A 17178-nucleotide genomic window follows, 5' to 3' on the forward strand; every position below is an offset into this window, starting at 1 on the left:
TGGGTGAGAAGGATCAGGAAGCAGTATTGGTTCCCCAGGTGTCTGGGGCCCCAAGACTAGGAATGGCGCAGGGCCCAAACTAGGAGTATAGAACGGCGAGGGGGGGGATGGAAGGGTGAATGTCGCTTAGGGCGTCCCGGCGCGGAGAGCTGCGCTATAGACTTACCCCAAGAGGCCTGAGGATAGTAGGGCAGGCTAGGAGAGTGACCAATTGTATTTTATAAAGTGCTCCTCTGCAACATTATTCCTCTTTCATCTTAAATAATAAGGACCTTTGAAAGTCATGGTTCTCTGAGGCAACAGAACCAGTTTGGTGTGTGTGTGTGTGTGTGTGTGTGTGTGTGTGTGTGCATGTGTCCATACGCATACAGAGAGAAACTGGTTCATATGATTATGGAAGCTAGCCAGTGATCAGAGTTCAGTTCCAAAGGCTGTCTGCTGGCAGAATTTTCTCTTGCTTGGGGGAGGTCAGTCTCATTGTGTTCAGGCCTTCAACTGACTGGATGAGGCTTGCCCACAATATGAGGGACCATCTGCTTGACTCAAAGTTTCACTAATTTTAATGTTAATCTTATCCAAAAATACCCTGAACAGAAACATCCTAAATTATAGCTTACTACATATCTGGATATTGTGGCTCAGTCAAATTGAACCTAAAACGAACTACAAGAGTCCCCTTAAAAATTTTGATTATGGAAAATTTAGAGAACATCAGTGGGTCTCAGAGAGCAAAAGACACGTTGTATGCAGCCCCAGAAGTTTCGTAGTCCAGGTGAAGGGTTCTCTCTGCACTCTTGGTTTCTCAGGCAAAGCAGTGCGCTCCATGGACTCCAAGGAAGAGCAAGGAGCGCCTCCTCCTTCCTGTGCGCTAAGCAGGAGGCGTCCTCATGGCTCCCATGTGGTTGAGATAGGGGCTTGGAGCCAACCACCAGGGTCAGGGGGTCGCAACTTCAATGCCTACTGTAGTCAGTCAGGAAACACCAACGACCGTGCAGGTGCAATGCTGGGCGACAATGTCCCTTCGTTTCAGGTTCGTGGAGTCAGGAGGAAGTGGCGAGGGGCAGCAAATGGGACTGTGTGTTCCAGGGAAAGCGCTCGGCTGCACGCCCCCAGCTTGCTGCTGACAGATGCTCTCATTCTCCAAGGAAGCCGGACGTCTTCTCATGTGAAATCTGATTTTCTTCTATTCTTGTGTATTGTATGTAACATTTTTGTCTTTATTATTTTGTAAAATTAATTTTGAATCTGACAAAATGTATTTATTATGCACATGGTAAATTTACCTACTTTTCATTTCAAAACAGTTTCAGACTTACAAGGAGTTGGCACAAAGCACAAAAAATTTCGACGTGCTCTTCCTAGGTCTGCCTCGGACCAGAGCTCCCAGGTGCTGGCGTTTCATCGTGCTTCCTTTCTCATTCTCTGTTTGTCTTTCCTGAACCTTTGCGAATGAGAGTTGAATTTTAGTAGACATGGACAGCGGTCCTTCAGACATGGCCCTTCATGGTCTTCAAGATGGCCGGTCCTGGTGGTTATGGGTTTATCTTTAGGAACAAAGTCTTCGTGGACAGCCAGGACTCAGCTGAGTTTTCTTTTTCTTCAAACAGTGCTTCCAATTACATACTGTAAAAAGTCCCTTTTCCATTTACTAACTGTGCATTGAACACATCCCATCACTGCCAGTTGTGTTTGGTCTACAGTCTATCCAGTTTACAACCTTTCTTTCTTTCTTTTCCTAGCTGACAGTTCACTGGAGAGACAGAAGGGCACATAGTCTGGCCTGGAACTTCAGGGAAGTGGGATAGGTCAGGTAGAGTTCTCTGAAGGTCACAGTCACTGGGGGACATTCTGATCTCTCCATCTGGCTTGACCTCCACTCATTGGTTCAACCAGAGCTCTCCTCTGATGCAGGGTATGGTGGTGTCTATTTAGAGGTGCTTAGTTTTATCCCAGACCCTCAAAGAGCAGTGCCTCCCTTAGTTCTCCCAGTGCTCCACAACCATCACGCACTCACTACGTGCTGCTTCCTCTCCTCCACCCTGCACAGCCCCTCCTACGTCTCTGCCGCTGACTTTTCCTCTTCCTCCTCATACTCCTCTTCCTCTTTTCAGTTCTTCCTCCCCTCCCTTTCCCCTTTCCCCCTATTTCTCCTCTTCCCCTTGTCTTTCTGCTCCTCCTCTTCATCATCACTTTGAATTCAGAGAATTGTAGCTATCACTTTACATTTGACCGGGAAGTTCTGCTACTGAACTACACCCCTACCCTTGTTTTTACTTTTCATTTGAGACTGAGTTCCTGACTTTGAAGTCATTCTGTAGCCCAGGAAAGTCTGAACTTGTGATTCTCCTGTCTTAGCTTTCCCAGTAGCTGGGGTTATGGGCCTATGTCACCATGCCTAGCTTAATTTAATTCTTTCCTTTTGTTTGTATTTGAATGTCCTAGAATGGTCCACATGGGAAAGGCTTAGTCCCAGGGTCATACTATTAGAGGATGCCATGGATCTTTAGGATTTCAGGCTTAGTGAGATGTCCTTAGGGCCGTTGGCACCAGCCCCTCTCTCTTTGGCTTCTTGTTTATGCAGTATGCAGTTACCTCCATATTCTCTCTCCATCAATACCACCCAGTACTTTCCATCAGACACCCAGAGCAATAGGTCCACTTAATATTGGACTAGAACTCCACAACTATGAGCCAAAGTGACCCCTTGTTTCAGTCGTTAGCTATCCAGGTATTTTATTAAAATAATTTACACTGACTAACATATTCTCCTTTCTGTGGTTGGAATGAGGATGAAGATGACAGAATGACCTTGAAGCCAGGTGGTGAAGATGACAGAACCATTGCCATCCTGAATTCCTGAGTGACTCTGTGGAGAAGACTGACCCTACCTGTCTCCCTCTGATCTAGAACAACTCCTCTGACTGCTGCATGAAGTAGTGTTTGGGCCATTCTGTTCTGGATTACTGTTTGCTGGAGTTTAACATTCCCTACCCACCTGACATACCCATGATGCCTGGGGATGGACACAGGCTTTACTATAAAGTGTCCTTGTTGCTCTAGTCTGATAGTTAATTGATCAGTCTAGAGTGAATATCCTGTTGTGGAGAGAGAAACCAGTCTTCTCTTAGACTAGACACTTCAATTTTGAGTCCCCCCCCCCACCAAGCTGCTTACTTGGCTTAGACAAAGAGGGAGTGGAAGAACTAAATATATGTTACCCTTCTTCCATGAGATGTTCTGGAAAATTTGCCCATCCTTTTAAAATTTCGGTTTTGAATGAAGATTTCTCTATATAGTCCAAGTCTGGCCTTGAAAATTTGATCCTCCTGCTTTAGCTTCCAGAGTTCTTGGATTACAGGTGTGTCCCACCTTTCCTGGTCACAAATACCTTGGTTTGAACAATACATTTGCCCCCAGAGTTGGTGACCCTGAGGAATTCATTATTCTCCTTCACAAAGCAAGGGATGAAGAATGGTCCTAGGGTTGACTGTGTTGGGCTGGTGTTTATGACTCTTATGTCCCAGGGGTGAGGACATGGTATTTGAAGGCTCCAGATGTGAGAAGTTCTTCATGGACTAAGAGGAATTTGAGGTCTATGATTTCTAGCTGAGGGCCCCACAGCCAGGTCCAGACAATGGGAAAAGGCACATTCAACACCCTGGTGTTCCAGCCCCACCCTCCTCATGAAGCTCGCAGACATGCTTCAAGTTTTTTTGCATAGCCGAATAGCATTTGGCAGGGAGATTGACCAACTCAGGAGTTGAGGTTCAGTGCCTGCAGACATGGGCAATGGGTGATATTAGTGGGTGAACTTGCTGTGGCCTCTGATGTGTGGGAAGACCCTGATATCAAGATTCTGGGGGAAGCATTAGGTACCCACCTAAGCCCTGTGGGTAGCTGTTCCCTCCAGTTGGGTTCATTGTTAAGCTTCTTCCCCATCCTTCTCAAGGAACACACAGATGTGCTTGACTTTGATGTTTTCTGGTTAAAGCTACAATTCCATTTTTTTATTTTTATTTTATGTGTATGCGTGTATTGCCTGCATGGAGATAAGTGCACCCATGTCGTGCAGTGCCCGCCGAGGACAGAAGAGGCTGCCGAATCCCCTGGAACTGGAGTTACGGACAGTTGTTAGCTGCCATGTGGGTGCTGGGATTCGAACACGGGTCTTCCATCTCTCTAGCCCCTACAATTGCATTTAAAAAATTTCAGTGTTTACTGTTTTCTATTTTGGTGTTATGCTATAGACTTAGAGCCTGGTACTCTCGGCCATCATTTCCGATGTCTTCCTTCCTTCATCTGCAGCTTCCTAAGAGTATCTTCAGTGTTGGGGATGACATGGTGATGACTGACGTTACCACAGTTGAGATTATATTTGCTATAGGAGAAAAAGGAGGAAGAGATGGAATTAGAAAAGGAAAGAGAAAGAAAGAATAGGCAGGGAGCTAGGGAAGGAGAGAAGGGCTCCCCCTTTCCCATCTTCTGCCTTTCAAACTCATTGAGGCCCTTCAGGGCCACCCAGAAGCTGAGGGATGGAGTTAGACTCAGCAGAGGCTGCAGGACCCTTCTCTTACCAGAGGACGGAAACAGGCTGGTTGTTCACTGGGAAAAGTGAGGTTTGTGCCCAGGGTAATGAAGTTTCTGACAATAGGGTCAGTTTGTATGTGGATGAGAAATCGGAGACATTTGAAACCATGACATGTGGGAAGACTCAGTGGCAGGGCTGTGGCCTTTGCAGGCCTCATGGTGGTGGCAGTGGAGGTGCGAAACGAGGGAAGAGTGGAATTGCTCATATTGAGGCTCATAGGCCGCACTTGGGGGCAAACTTACTATTATTCAGTCTTGTAGAGATCCAGTATTATTAAGTTCCCACTTTCTCCTTCCGTTTAAAGCTCATATTCTATTTTTGAACTCTTCCTAGGAAGAGCTCTAATTCAGGGCAGAAGTGTATCAGCAGAGAATCAGCTTCAACTGTACGAATCTCGATTCAGGTCCAGGCCATCAGGGGTAACACTTTACTGGGGGAACCAATTTCTCTCTTCCATGAGGAGGATGGTAGTCTGTTATACACAGCAAATTCTGTTATCCTGGGCATCTCATGTGTGGAGGCAGATGTGCAGAACTGTACTGCTCTCTTGGGAGTGGGTGTATCTGTGCTCCTGTGATTGTGCCTGAGACTAAGGCTGCCCCAGAGAGCCCGCTGTTTTGTGCAGAGGTCAATTCCCTGACGTTGATAGAGGCTTACCCACAGGGATGGGCTTTGCTTCCTAGGTGACTTTGTTGTCTCTATGGCAGGCTCCGGGGCTGTTACATTTCCCTTTTTGTTAGGAAGTTCTTCACGGGATGCTACAAAGACCGGAGAGGATGAAAGGAGCAACAGTTGCCCCTTAATCCCAGGAGGCTTGGCCGGCTTGTCTCTCCAAGGTGCCGCTTTGGGATCTACTGTCTGGGAGATGCCTTGGAGCTTGGCTTTTAACCAGTGCTCATACTTTAGCACCTTTCAGGTCTTCTGCTCCCTTGTGGATTTTCTCTACTCCTCCAGGGCCTCTTCCTGGAGCAGATTAGGATGCAGGGAAAAGTAGTCATGTTGGCAGAAGGATCAGATCACTTTAGAGAGAATCCCCCTAGTTTTCATACCTTAATGCTGGCTGCACCTTCCCCCAGGATCCTTCCCTGGGATCTCATTTCTTTCCTGGCTCCCACTCTGTCCCCTTTCCCCTTCAGGGTCTAGACAGAACTAGCCTTAGGGTCATCTACAAAGGAGGGAAGACATCAAGTAGAATGCAGTGTCCGAGCCTTATCCCAGAGACAGCCCAGAGTTCTGAGGACTCAGGACGGGAATGGAGAGCTGGGAGCATGAGCTCTGCTACGCCAGGATTCCACCAGAAATGCTTTTAGGTATCTAAGCCACATCCTTTTCTCTGTTGTCTCCACTGACCGGGGTTACTCAAAATCTCCTGGTGAAAATGAATTCATTCTCTGACTCTCTTCCAGAGCTTCTTAGACAAGCAAGTTTGTATCCCTGATGTGTGGACTTGAGCCTTTCACGTCTTTGTCCATTTAATAACGTGACTGCAGCACACAGAACGCACCTGTCAGGGCTTTAGAAGCTGGGGTCACAGCTGCAGGGAAGCTGACAGTCAATGGGGGATTTGGAAAAAAATCATAATTACATTAGCAATAGTGCTACGAAGCAAAGTACAGGAAAGTGTAAAGCAAAATAAAATCAGGAAACCCAGTCACTCTGCGCTTCAGCAAGTTGTTCCGGGGAGATAGGCTGATACAGAGAAACAAAGGGCGAGTGCTTCAGAATTGGGTAGGTGGATGGTTGACACTATGTGGCTGAAAGGATGGGCTGGAGAACAAGGAGAAGCTTTTGTGAAGGTCTGAGTGGTAGAAAAGGATGTCGCAGTGGATGGAGCAGAGTGGGTGGATTCAGAGAGGGGCTGTACCAGAGAGCGAGGCTGGGGTCTGAGCAGTGGGCACAGGGCCTCATGTGGAAGCAGGACTGGGAGGCAGAATGCATTGGGGAGCACTGTCCCTGTCGAGGAGGGGAAGTGGGGAGGAAGGCAGGGGCCAGTTTCCCAGGGCTGCAAGGCTGAGTGAAGGGCAAGAGTCATACTCATGGACATAGGCCAGCGTCCCAGCCAGAGCTGCCAGGAGGAGGAGAGTGGTGAACCCCATGTTTGTATGCTGAGTGGGTGCGCTGCAGAATCCTCAGAGATTTTCTGGTCTGGGGTGTCTCTACTGTCTCCCTGGACCAATCAGCCTCCCAGTGGTGTGTTGTCTCTTCCTCCTCTTCTATCTCAGAACCACCTGCTAAGTCAACAAGGGCCACTGGGGCTGCTGGTGCCTGTCTTCCTGCAGGTAGGTCCTGGGCAGTTCTGGCGCCATCCTGACTGGTGTCCTTTGCTAGTCCCTCCCATCTCACTTATCACTTGAATTTCAATCTCTTGTGACATATAATGCCCAGGTGAGGCTGTGAGGTATGTCTGCCGGGAGTGCTGTGATTAGTAATCTCTTCCTGTGTATGAAGGCTGGAAGGTGGCTCAGATTCAGGAATTGAACACAGGTCCTCAGGCACATAACTTGCATCCTCCCATATACTTCATAGTATCTCTAGATTCATTATAATACTTAATGCAGTGTGGATGCTGTGTAAATAGTTATGAGATACTGTTTAGGAAATAATGATGGAAACAGTCCGTGCATGTATGGCACAAGCACAGCTTTGGGGGACTATTTTTGATCCCCTGTTGGTTTAATCCTCAGTTGCTGAACCTGCAGACACAGAGGACTGGCTGGCTCTATTTATTTATTATTTATTTACTTTTTATTTATTTATTAATTATTTAATTTATGTAGTCTTTTTGAGACAGGGTCTCCCTGTAGCCCCAGGAATTGGTTTGGAATTTGCTACATAGACCAGGCTGGCCTCCATCTCACAGAGATCCACCTGCCTCTGCCTCCCGAGTGCTGGGATCAAAGGTATGCGCCACCATGCCCAGTCTGGATGTACTTATTTTTAATACAGAAAAAAATAGGCTTGACTCTTCTTCCCCACTGAGAGAAATACCATTTCTTTATCAGTATCTGTTCAGGTTCCCAGGAGATCTTGCGATCACTGCCCTCCACAGTTTCTTCTTTCTGATGAATTCTGTGTCATTTGTTTTTTTATTTTCTCTAGTGTTTCCTGTTCTTAGGAATCTGCAAATAAGTTATACAACCTTTTCTCTGAGTTTCTCTGAGCACAATAAGACTAGAAAAGACAAATTTTTGGCCTGGTTAAGTTGGTCAATAGGGAGCATCGCACCATCTCACTCTCCTTAGACCTTTAACCTCCTGGTCCTCCTTTCGAGCACTCCACTTGTTTAACTTTATTTTTCATTGCTCATCAACAGATGCCTACTGAGTGCCTAATATGTGCCAAACACAGCTGTTGTCACTATTAGTTTAAACAGTTCAATTCCCACTGTTCCTAAACTCAAGGGAACTTGAAGTTTCCCCACTGAAAACACAGAGCTGGATTTCCTGCTATTTGCATTAAGGGAACTCAGAGGGAAATGCTCTGTTCTGTGATGAACCACAATGAATCAGACCTCGGTTTGGCACTAGTCCTCCACAGAAACAGAATGTGACCCCTTTCCCTGTGAGTCCCAGCCTCCCTGGTGCAGAAGAAACTGACGTCTGAGTTTTCCAGTGTCAGCGTGTGCAGTGACATGTCACTCACCGCAGATGTGAGACCCACGTTGTAGAAATGCTGCTCTCCCTTCCACCAAGGGCCAGACCAGCGGTTATGCTGCGGCCTCCCCTGATCTTCCCTGGGTGCTGTTTGCAGAGCCCAGTTCTTCTCAAGGAATTACTTTCAAATCTTGCAAATCTACTACTCTGTTTTAGACATTCTAATTTGCCTCAGCGTTTTTTGGCTTTCTTTTAGCCTTACCCAACCCCGTCTCCCTGCTCCCCTGCTGGCATTCCTCAAAGCTCACTGAGATATTTTCTTAAACACAAACCATATGTGTCTGGACAGATTATTCTATTTCTTGCAAAATAGGAGGTTTAGTGCAGTAAATTTTGTTATAAATTATTGTGTAACAAGAATGATGAGTTTGGTTGGTGTGTCTGAGGTGAGACAGGAATGGGCCCCACCTGAAGGGTGAGGTAATTCCCTGGACAAGAGTCATCCCTTGGGTTCTTGCTGGTTCCGACACACTGAGTCTCAGTCTCTCCCACACTCTGTTCCTTTCCTCTGTGCCCCTAGAGCCCTGCTGTCTTTTGCTACCTTAGCACATGTCCCAGCTTTCTGACTGATGCCACATTGAAACGGGAGCAGCCTGACCCATGAGTTGGTGTGGGGCTGCGCCATTGGTAGGTTTCTGGGTGGTGGGGTGGAAGACAGATCTTGTTGTAAAAACAGAGTAGGAGCCAGGCAGGGCACCTGCAGCTTTCTGCCAGTCGTCAGGAGACCTCGTGAAGCACAAGGCTGCTTGTGGTCCTGGCAGGGAGTCATGCCTGGTAGGTCAGGATTCTGTTTGCTGGGCTGTGTGTCCTGACTTTTGTGTTTAACTCCTCTGATTATTCTTCATAAATAAGCTAGTGTAGAATGTTCCAGACTCTTTCTGCTGAGCTAAATGTATTAAACAAAGAATATTTTCTTCATACAGGAGCTAGGAGGGCTTCAAGGGCTGTTATGCCATGACATGGCAGTGACACTCTCCAGAACAACCCATGGGGACAGGGTCTGGCTGCCCGGCTGCCTCTCCTCTTTTTTATAGCACAAAGCTCTTGGCATTTATGAGTTCAGAGCTAAGAAGAGAGGACAGTTCCTATGTTTAAGTCTCATTTCCTAATTTTTAAGGAGAGTCAGGATCATGGAAAGAAAATCGGCCTTGACTGAGTAGAGCATCTGAGTGAGACACAGAAGTTGCTGTGCAGGGACCACATGGTAGTATGCTGTCTGCCAGAGCTGTGGTTGGTTCTGGTTCCTGCTCTAGGGTTGGTGCAGCCTAAGCATCCCAGTCCACAGCTGCTCCTCCTTTATCCCAGGATGTTTTCTAGTTTTGCTGTAGTGGATGCTTAGAAGCTACGTATTTTCTATCACTGGTTATGTCTCATACATTGGAAATGCCCTGGGACACCTGGTTCATCTCTGGCCTGTGAATGACACTTCCTGGGAACATTCCGCTGAGTGGCTGAGAGGACCTGGTCTCCCATGGCTCTGCCACCGCCTCACTGGGTCTCCTCTGAAGCAACCACTTCTCCTTTCACCTGTGTTGTAACCCTTTCTGTGAAAAGAAGAGGTTCCCAGGTTCCAGCTGGTTTTGACAGTCCTACTGTAGGGTTGGACTCTCTCAGGTCTCCTGTGCGCTCTGACTGTGGCAGGATGGTCTGAGACTCTAGTCTTTTTCACTTTCATTTCTGTAATTTCCATAATGCAATGCACACAGAAGGTGCTTGGCAGAGAAATAACACTTGGTGCATGCTTATTAACTGAATGAATAGATGTAAAAAGCAAAAATCTCAGTTTCTGTCTTTACATACAAAGATGTGCCCTTTTCTTCTGACAAGCTTGTTCCTTCCAAATGGCTGGAGATCATGGCACAAGCTGTGTTGAGTTCTGAGCAGTCTTGGGTCACTGCCTCGTTGTATATAGATTCTGCTTTTTGATTGATCCTGGGAACCTCCATTCGACTTCAGGAGTATCTTTTGAGGAGAAAGGCTGGTGGGCAGTAGGTCAATGAGCTTCAGACCTGAACCAGGCAGTAGAGGAATGTGGGGACTGCCTTCATGTTGTCTCCTGGTGGGAGTGTCCTGTTGACCAAGAAACTAAGGTCCTGGAGACATCAGTCATGGGCAGCCTGTCCTCTTCCCCCTCTTCATGTGGTTCTGGTGCTTAGGGTTTTGAGGAGACCAGATATGAAGGAGGCTGGGGGTATGATCTGAGTGCTGTTGTCTGGTGCCTTGGAGAAGAAGCGAGGTGGCTGTGTTGGGTTGTGTGTTGTTTTATTTTAGCACCTTAACTATGCTAAGTGACACTCTGGAGGGCTTTTTAGGCTTTTAGGGAGCCCACTAGCAGTGTGGAGAGAAGAAATAGAAGATACTCCAGGGGAGATCTGAGAACTGCTGAGAGCAGATGCCAGGTGTGAGGAAGAAGGAGGAGCAGGAGTGAGGCTTCATAGGCCACACAGAGCGTGTAGCTAGCTCTTGAAGGAGATGGCAAAGGATTTAGGATGGAGAGTCAAACCTGAGGATCAGTGGGGACTGGGGTATGAAATGGGGTAAAATGTGCCCGGGAGACAGAGAAAAGAGGATCCCAGGAGCTTGCTGCTTTACAGGTCTATCCAGAGCAATAAGCTTCAGGTGCAAAGAGAGACCCTAACTCAAGAGAAGGTAGAGAGTGATAGAGGAAGACTCTGACTTAAATCTGTTTTTCACAGACAGGCAGACAGACAGACACAGACACGCACATGCACACACATATATACACACATACACACCACACAAACACACACACACACAGATAGAGAGAGAAATATTATAAACCATTTCTATTGACAAAGTAAACATGTCAAGAAACATAGAGTAGATCAAATTTTGCAATATTTATTTAAAATGAGCAAAACAAAGCATTCATAAAATCAATGATGCATCAGATAAGTAGATGAGATTAGTCAGAATCATCTCATAAACAAGGTGACAGATTCCAGGAGAGTGAGAAATAAAAAAACCATTATAAATGTGTTCTATTAAGCTGCCTTCTCCTAAAGCATCTTTTCCCTCTTCTCATTGACCCTGGAACATAACTACATGTAATATGCCTTATGTGAATAGAAAACTAGGAGAAAATTAGACATTAAAAAGGAAATTAAGGAAGAGATATGATTCAAGAGAAAGTGACAGATATTGAAAAGAGGCAAAGAAGATCCCCAGGCACAGATAGAATTGAAGTAGGCTTGCGTAACAAATGGTCCTGTAGACAATCAGGGACAGATGGAGGACTTGGATCCACCCCTCACTGCTGAACTATTTGCTACCAGTAGATACAGGACACGGAGGAGCCTTTGTCTTCAGTTGTATACCCACTGGTTGACCCCGCAGGGTTCGAATGGAGAGCACAAAGCCAATGTTCGTACAGATGGCCCTGGTTAAACCAAATGGGTCACAAAACAAAACCAAAAGTCACGACTGGTAGGGATGGTGGGGGTTGATAGAGATGGGAGAGATATGGAGGTGGTGAGTAATCCGAATACAATATGTATGTATGAAATTGTCAGAGAACAAAATTAGTAAGAAAGACATGAAGCTAGAATTCAAAGAATGTATCATCTGCCTTTGAATATTAACCCAGAGTGAAGAACACAAACACCAATGTATAATATAATGAGTTTATGGGACTTTAAAGTATAATAGGCAGACTTTGAGCTACTAGGCAGAAACAAGCAGCTTAAAAAGGGGAATTTGGTTATATTTTTGACTGGGAAAAAATAAAGTAACATGTTTAAATTGCCTATGAAATTCTGCTAAGTGAACTTATTATGAACATACTCTCTAAATTCATCCCTCTATACCCATTCATTAGTAAACTCTCAGACCTCGTCAGAGGAGTCTTTTTGTGCTGTGGACAGTGGTTAATGCAGAAACTCACGTGGATCAAAGTTGAGAGAATACAGGTGCAGTGCTCAGCCACAAATGGAGCATTTCTATTGCTCCCATCCCCCCAGGGTTCATGGACCAGTGGGTAAGAGGGCTAGAAAGTTTGAAAGAGAAAGGGACTGGGGAGGAGCCAGGCAGAACAGTGTCTTTTGACCATGACGGACTGCTGCACTCATGAGCTCTAAGCAGCCATAGCTGCCTGTACGAGACCTACACATACCAAGCCAGTTAGCTTTCTAGCATTAAGGGGGAAGGGGCTCAGGAGCCTCTACCCCAGCTAAGGAGCTAGTCACAGGTGATGGCCTCTGGGGGAGACAGAGTCAGTTTTCTTTGAAGGTGTGGCTCCTGGTAGGCTGAATACACTCCAGTGGATCACCCCATACCATGAGGATGTGGGCAACACAATTGAACCTCATAATTTTTTTTAAAGGACACGATGTTGGAAGAGGGTGGGAGGTGGAGGTATATTTGTGAGGAGTTAGAGGATTGAGGGGTAAATATGATCAAAACACATTGCCTAAAATTTTCAAAGAATTCACAAAAATATTATATTCAAAGGAATCCTAGGAAAATGTGAGTCAAGGATTATTTATCCAGCAAAACTGAATTTAAAATATATTCAGATGAATGACTATTATTGTGATCTTACTGAAAAATCTACTAGAAAAAGGTATTCTGACAGTGAAAATGACAAAGAGACAGAGTGAAGGAGTGAGGGAAGGAGAGAGGGTTAGAGTTATTTTCACAAAGAATGATGATGCTCGTTTAAAAAGTTCCATATGGAACTAAAATTAAACAAAAGCTAAAAAGGAGAATAGCACAAAATTGTCATACAGTCAGTCGAGAGATGGGTGGGAAGAAGGGGGAAGGTGCTCACAATTAAAAACAGCTGCTCTGCAGGGCTGGAGAGATGGCTCAGTGGTTAAGAGTGCTGATTGCTCTTGCAGAGGACCTGGGTTCGATTCCCAGCACTCACATGTTGTCTAACAGCTGTCCATGACTTCAGTTCTAGGGGAATACAATGCCCTCTTCTGACCTCCACAGGCATTGCACAATGTGGGTGCACTTACACACATACAGGCAATACACTCATACACACAAAATAAAAATAATAAAAATTTTTAAGAAACCAGCCACTCTGAGTATTGAGGTGGCAGTTCTGACATTGTTATTCCCGAACTGCTATGTGTGTAACGTGAAGAGGCTGAACAGACAATGCTTCTCTTCTCTTCTACCATGTATTGCGTACTTCTGTACCAGGACTCTTCATATGGATGTAGAAAAATGAGCAAATGCCACAGGCTTCCTTTTACATGGGCAACCTTAATTTAAAAAGATGTGCAACTAGAAGAGAGATTATTAGACAAGAGGAGGGGCCTGGGATAGGGAGGGGGCAAGAGAAGGGAGCATGGGAGTGAATATGATCAAAGCATATTCTATACCTGTATGGAAAGCACACAAGGAAATCCATTATTTGTAAAACTGATGTACACTAATAAACAATGTACACTATAAAGAAGCAAGCAAAAGTTGCTTTGAAATTAATTGCAAGTATGAATATGAAGTCATGAAGTATTTTCTTTTTATTTTTTAAATTGTTTTCTAAGGTTAGCATACAAAGTATTGGGTTTCCTCATTGTGTGAAGTATTTTATTTTTAAATATTTTATTTATTATTTTTATTTTATGTGCATGAATGTATTGCCTGCATGTAGGTAAGTGCACCTGTGTCATGCAATGCCCGCGGAAGACAGAAGAGGCCATCAGGTCCCCTAGAACTGGACTTATGGGCAGTTGTTAGCTGCCATGTGGGTGCTGGGATTTGAACCCGGGTCTTCTGCAAGAACAGCCAGTGTTCTTAACTGCTGAGCCATCTCTCCAGCCTCGTGTGAAGTATTTTAAATATTTTATTTTTATTTATTTTTTTATTTTATGTGCATGAGTGTATTGCCTGCATGTGTGTATGTGCACCTGTGTTGTACAATGCCCGTGGAGGTCAGAAGAGGGTGTTGGATTTCCTAGAACTGGAGTTATGAATGGTTGTCATGTCAGCTGCCATGTGGGTGCTGGGAACTGAACCCAGGTCCTCTGCGAGAGCAGCCAGTGCTCTTAACTGCTGAGTCATTGCTCCAGCCCCTCATGAAATATTTTAATCTTAAAGAATATGTATATGAAGGTGGGCATGGTGGCACACACCTTTAATCCCAGCACTTGGGAGGCAGAGGCAGGCAGATCTCTGTGTGTTCAAGGTCAGCCTGGTCTATATAGTGAGTTCTAGGCCAGCTGGGGGTACAAGGAGACCCTGTCTCAAAAAGACCAAAAAAAAAAGGGAATATACATATATGTGTATATATGTGTATATGTATACATGTACACGTATATGTGTTTATATGTATATATATATGTCTACATACATATGTATGAGCAAATTAATCTTTCTGTGTGCACTCATGTGACTATGTAACTGAGCATTCATGACCCTGGATTAGGATGTTGAGATTCCATTTTTTTTTCCATAAAAAAATAAAGATTCTTTTCATTTACTGTGTGGGTGAAGTAAACTTTATTGATGATATTCAAGAGAGTAGGGCTTCCTAAGTTCCTCCCCTTCTCCTGAGGTGTGGGATGGAAGCTGTGAAGGGAGGTGCTCTGTGTGTTGGGGCTGAGTTGGGGTCAGGAACTCCCCAGCTGAGGGCCTCTCTTTTCTTCTTGTTGGGTGTGTTGTCCACCACCCTGCTGCTGCAGCCAAATTCTTGTCTTACCAGGAAATGAGTTTGACAAAGTGGTTGTTAACGGAAATGCCATCTTCAAGGGTAGAAGAGTGGCTGTAACTGGTAAAGTCACAGAAGATGACATGGTTCTTAGCATAATCTAGGATGCCCATTAAGGGGCCCTCTGATACCTGCTTCACCTTCTTGATGCCGTCATATTTAGCAGGTTTCTCCAGGTGTCAGGTAAGTTCTATGACAGACACATTGGGGGTAGGAACATGAAATGTTATGCCAGTGAGCTTCTAGTTCAGCTCTGGGATGACCTTGCCCACAGCATTGGCAGTGCCAGTGGATGTAGGGATGATGTTCTGGGCATCCCCATGATCATCACAAAACAATTTCCTGGAGGGGCTGTCCACAGTATTCTAGTGGCAGTGATGGTGTGGACTGTGGTCATGTGTCCTTCAACAATGCTGATGTCATGAATGACCTTGACCAAGGTGTCTAAGCAGTTGGTGGTACAGGAAGCATTGCTGAGATCTGGCCTTCTCCAGGATAGTGAAGACACCAGTAGACTCCACAACACAATTGCCACCAGCCCCACCGCATTTGATGTCAGTGGGATCTTAATCCTGGAAGATGGAGATGACCTTCTCATTGATGACAACGTTCCCATTCTCAGTTTTGACTGTGTTGTGGAACTTGCTATGGGTGGGATCATACTGGAATATGATGACCATGTAGTTGAGGTCAATGAAGGGTCATTGATGGCTATCCACTTTTCCAGAGTTGAGGTAGTCCTGGTGACAAGGTGCTCCAAACTGCCAAATCTGTTTACTTTAACCTTCACCAGCATGTCTCAGGGACAAGACTACGTGAGAAGATGCTGTTGTCTCTGGAACAGGGAGCAGCAGGGAGCTGAAACCCTATTCATGAGAGCTTATTTGGAGGTTCTAGAAGAGTGCAGCTACTTGACTACCCTTGATGGAAGAACGGTCCTTCTCTATTGGGAAGGTTATTCATTTTGACTGAGTGCACAGCTTCAAGAGGGATTCACATGGAGCAGTACGTGAGGATGGGGACCCCTGTCTAGCTAGCCAGATCAGCCAAATCAAACCTTGTGATGAAGAAGGTGGCAGCTGTTGCAGCCTGATCATCATCACATAAAAAACCAGGGCTTCTTGAAGAAATGACTGATTTCTGGTATGGGGCAAGAAATGCACACTATGAACTTAGACTATTTTGTCACATAAGTTGAGGAAAAAGCTATTTAGCAGAGGTTACTAGGATCACATCAAAAGAACTCAGGATTCTACTCAGAGAGCTTTCTGCTGGTCAATGATGGGTCTCTCTGGGTGTCACTCAGGGTAATTGTAATTCATTGTCTCTTTTATTGTGATCCCAGAGTGAATTTAGGGCCTTAAGTACGCTAGGTTAGAGCTCTCTACCACTTAGATACATCTGTAAGTTTTTATTCTTTATTTATTTTTATTTTATATACATGTGTGTATTACGTGCATGTAGATAGGTGCACCTGTGTCGTGCAATGCCTGTGGAGGTCAGAAGAGGCCATTGGATCCTCTGGAACTGGAGTAACAGAGAGTTATTATCTTCCATGTGAGTGCTGGGAATTGAACCCAGGTCCTCTGTAAGAGCAGCCAGTGCTCTTAACTGATGAGCCATCTCTCCAGCCTCTACATCTGTAACTTTTACTTTTTATTTTGCCTTCTGGAACTGAGAATTTATTTCTATGTGCCTACATTGATTTATGTAACTACATTGGGAAATAAAATATTCAATAAGGAAAGTGTTTCTCAATGAATGAATTTCAGATAAATAATTACTCCACTAATATCTCCACATGAAATCCCAATAATTAAAATTTAGATAACTGGACATTAATGACTATCAACATCACAAATAAACATGCAAAAAAACAATAAAAAAGGAATAAACCAGTTGCATAGACATTACCTGCCTCTTTGTAGAAGGACACAGCCTTCCTCTATGACCAAAAAGGAGGAGTGTGAGTTTGTCCCAGATTCTGTATTCAGGTTATCAGTTTATCAAAAACACAGAGAAGAGGGAGACATGTGGCACTGAGTCATAAGTATGGAAACATCAGAGTCTGCACTGTCAGGCATTGTACAGGACAAAAGTCCATCCACAGACAAGCATCTGTCCTCAGCAGGTGCACTGACAGGAAGAGAAATGAACGCAAGGAAACTTTAGATGAAAAGAGATTAAAAATAATTCCAAACTATGCTGTCTAGGGGTGCACACTTGGCTGGTAACGTCATAAGACTAGAAAGAAG

Source organism: Nannospalax galili, unplaced genomic scaffold (assembly GCF_000622305.1).
Source record: "Nannospalax galili isolate Female #2095 unplaced genomic scaffold, S.galili_v1.0 scaffold251, whole genome shotgun sequence".
Taxonomy (NCBI): Eukaryota; Metazoa; Chordata; class Mammalia; order Rodentia; family Spalacidae; genus Nannospalax; species Nannospalax galili.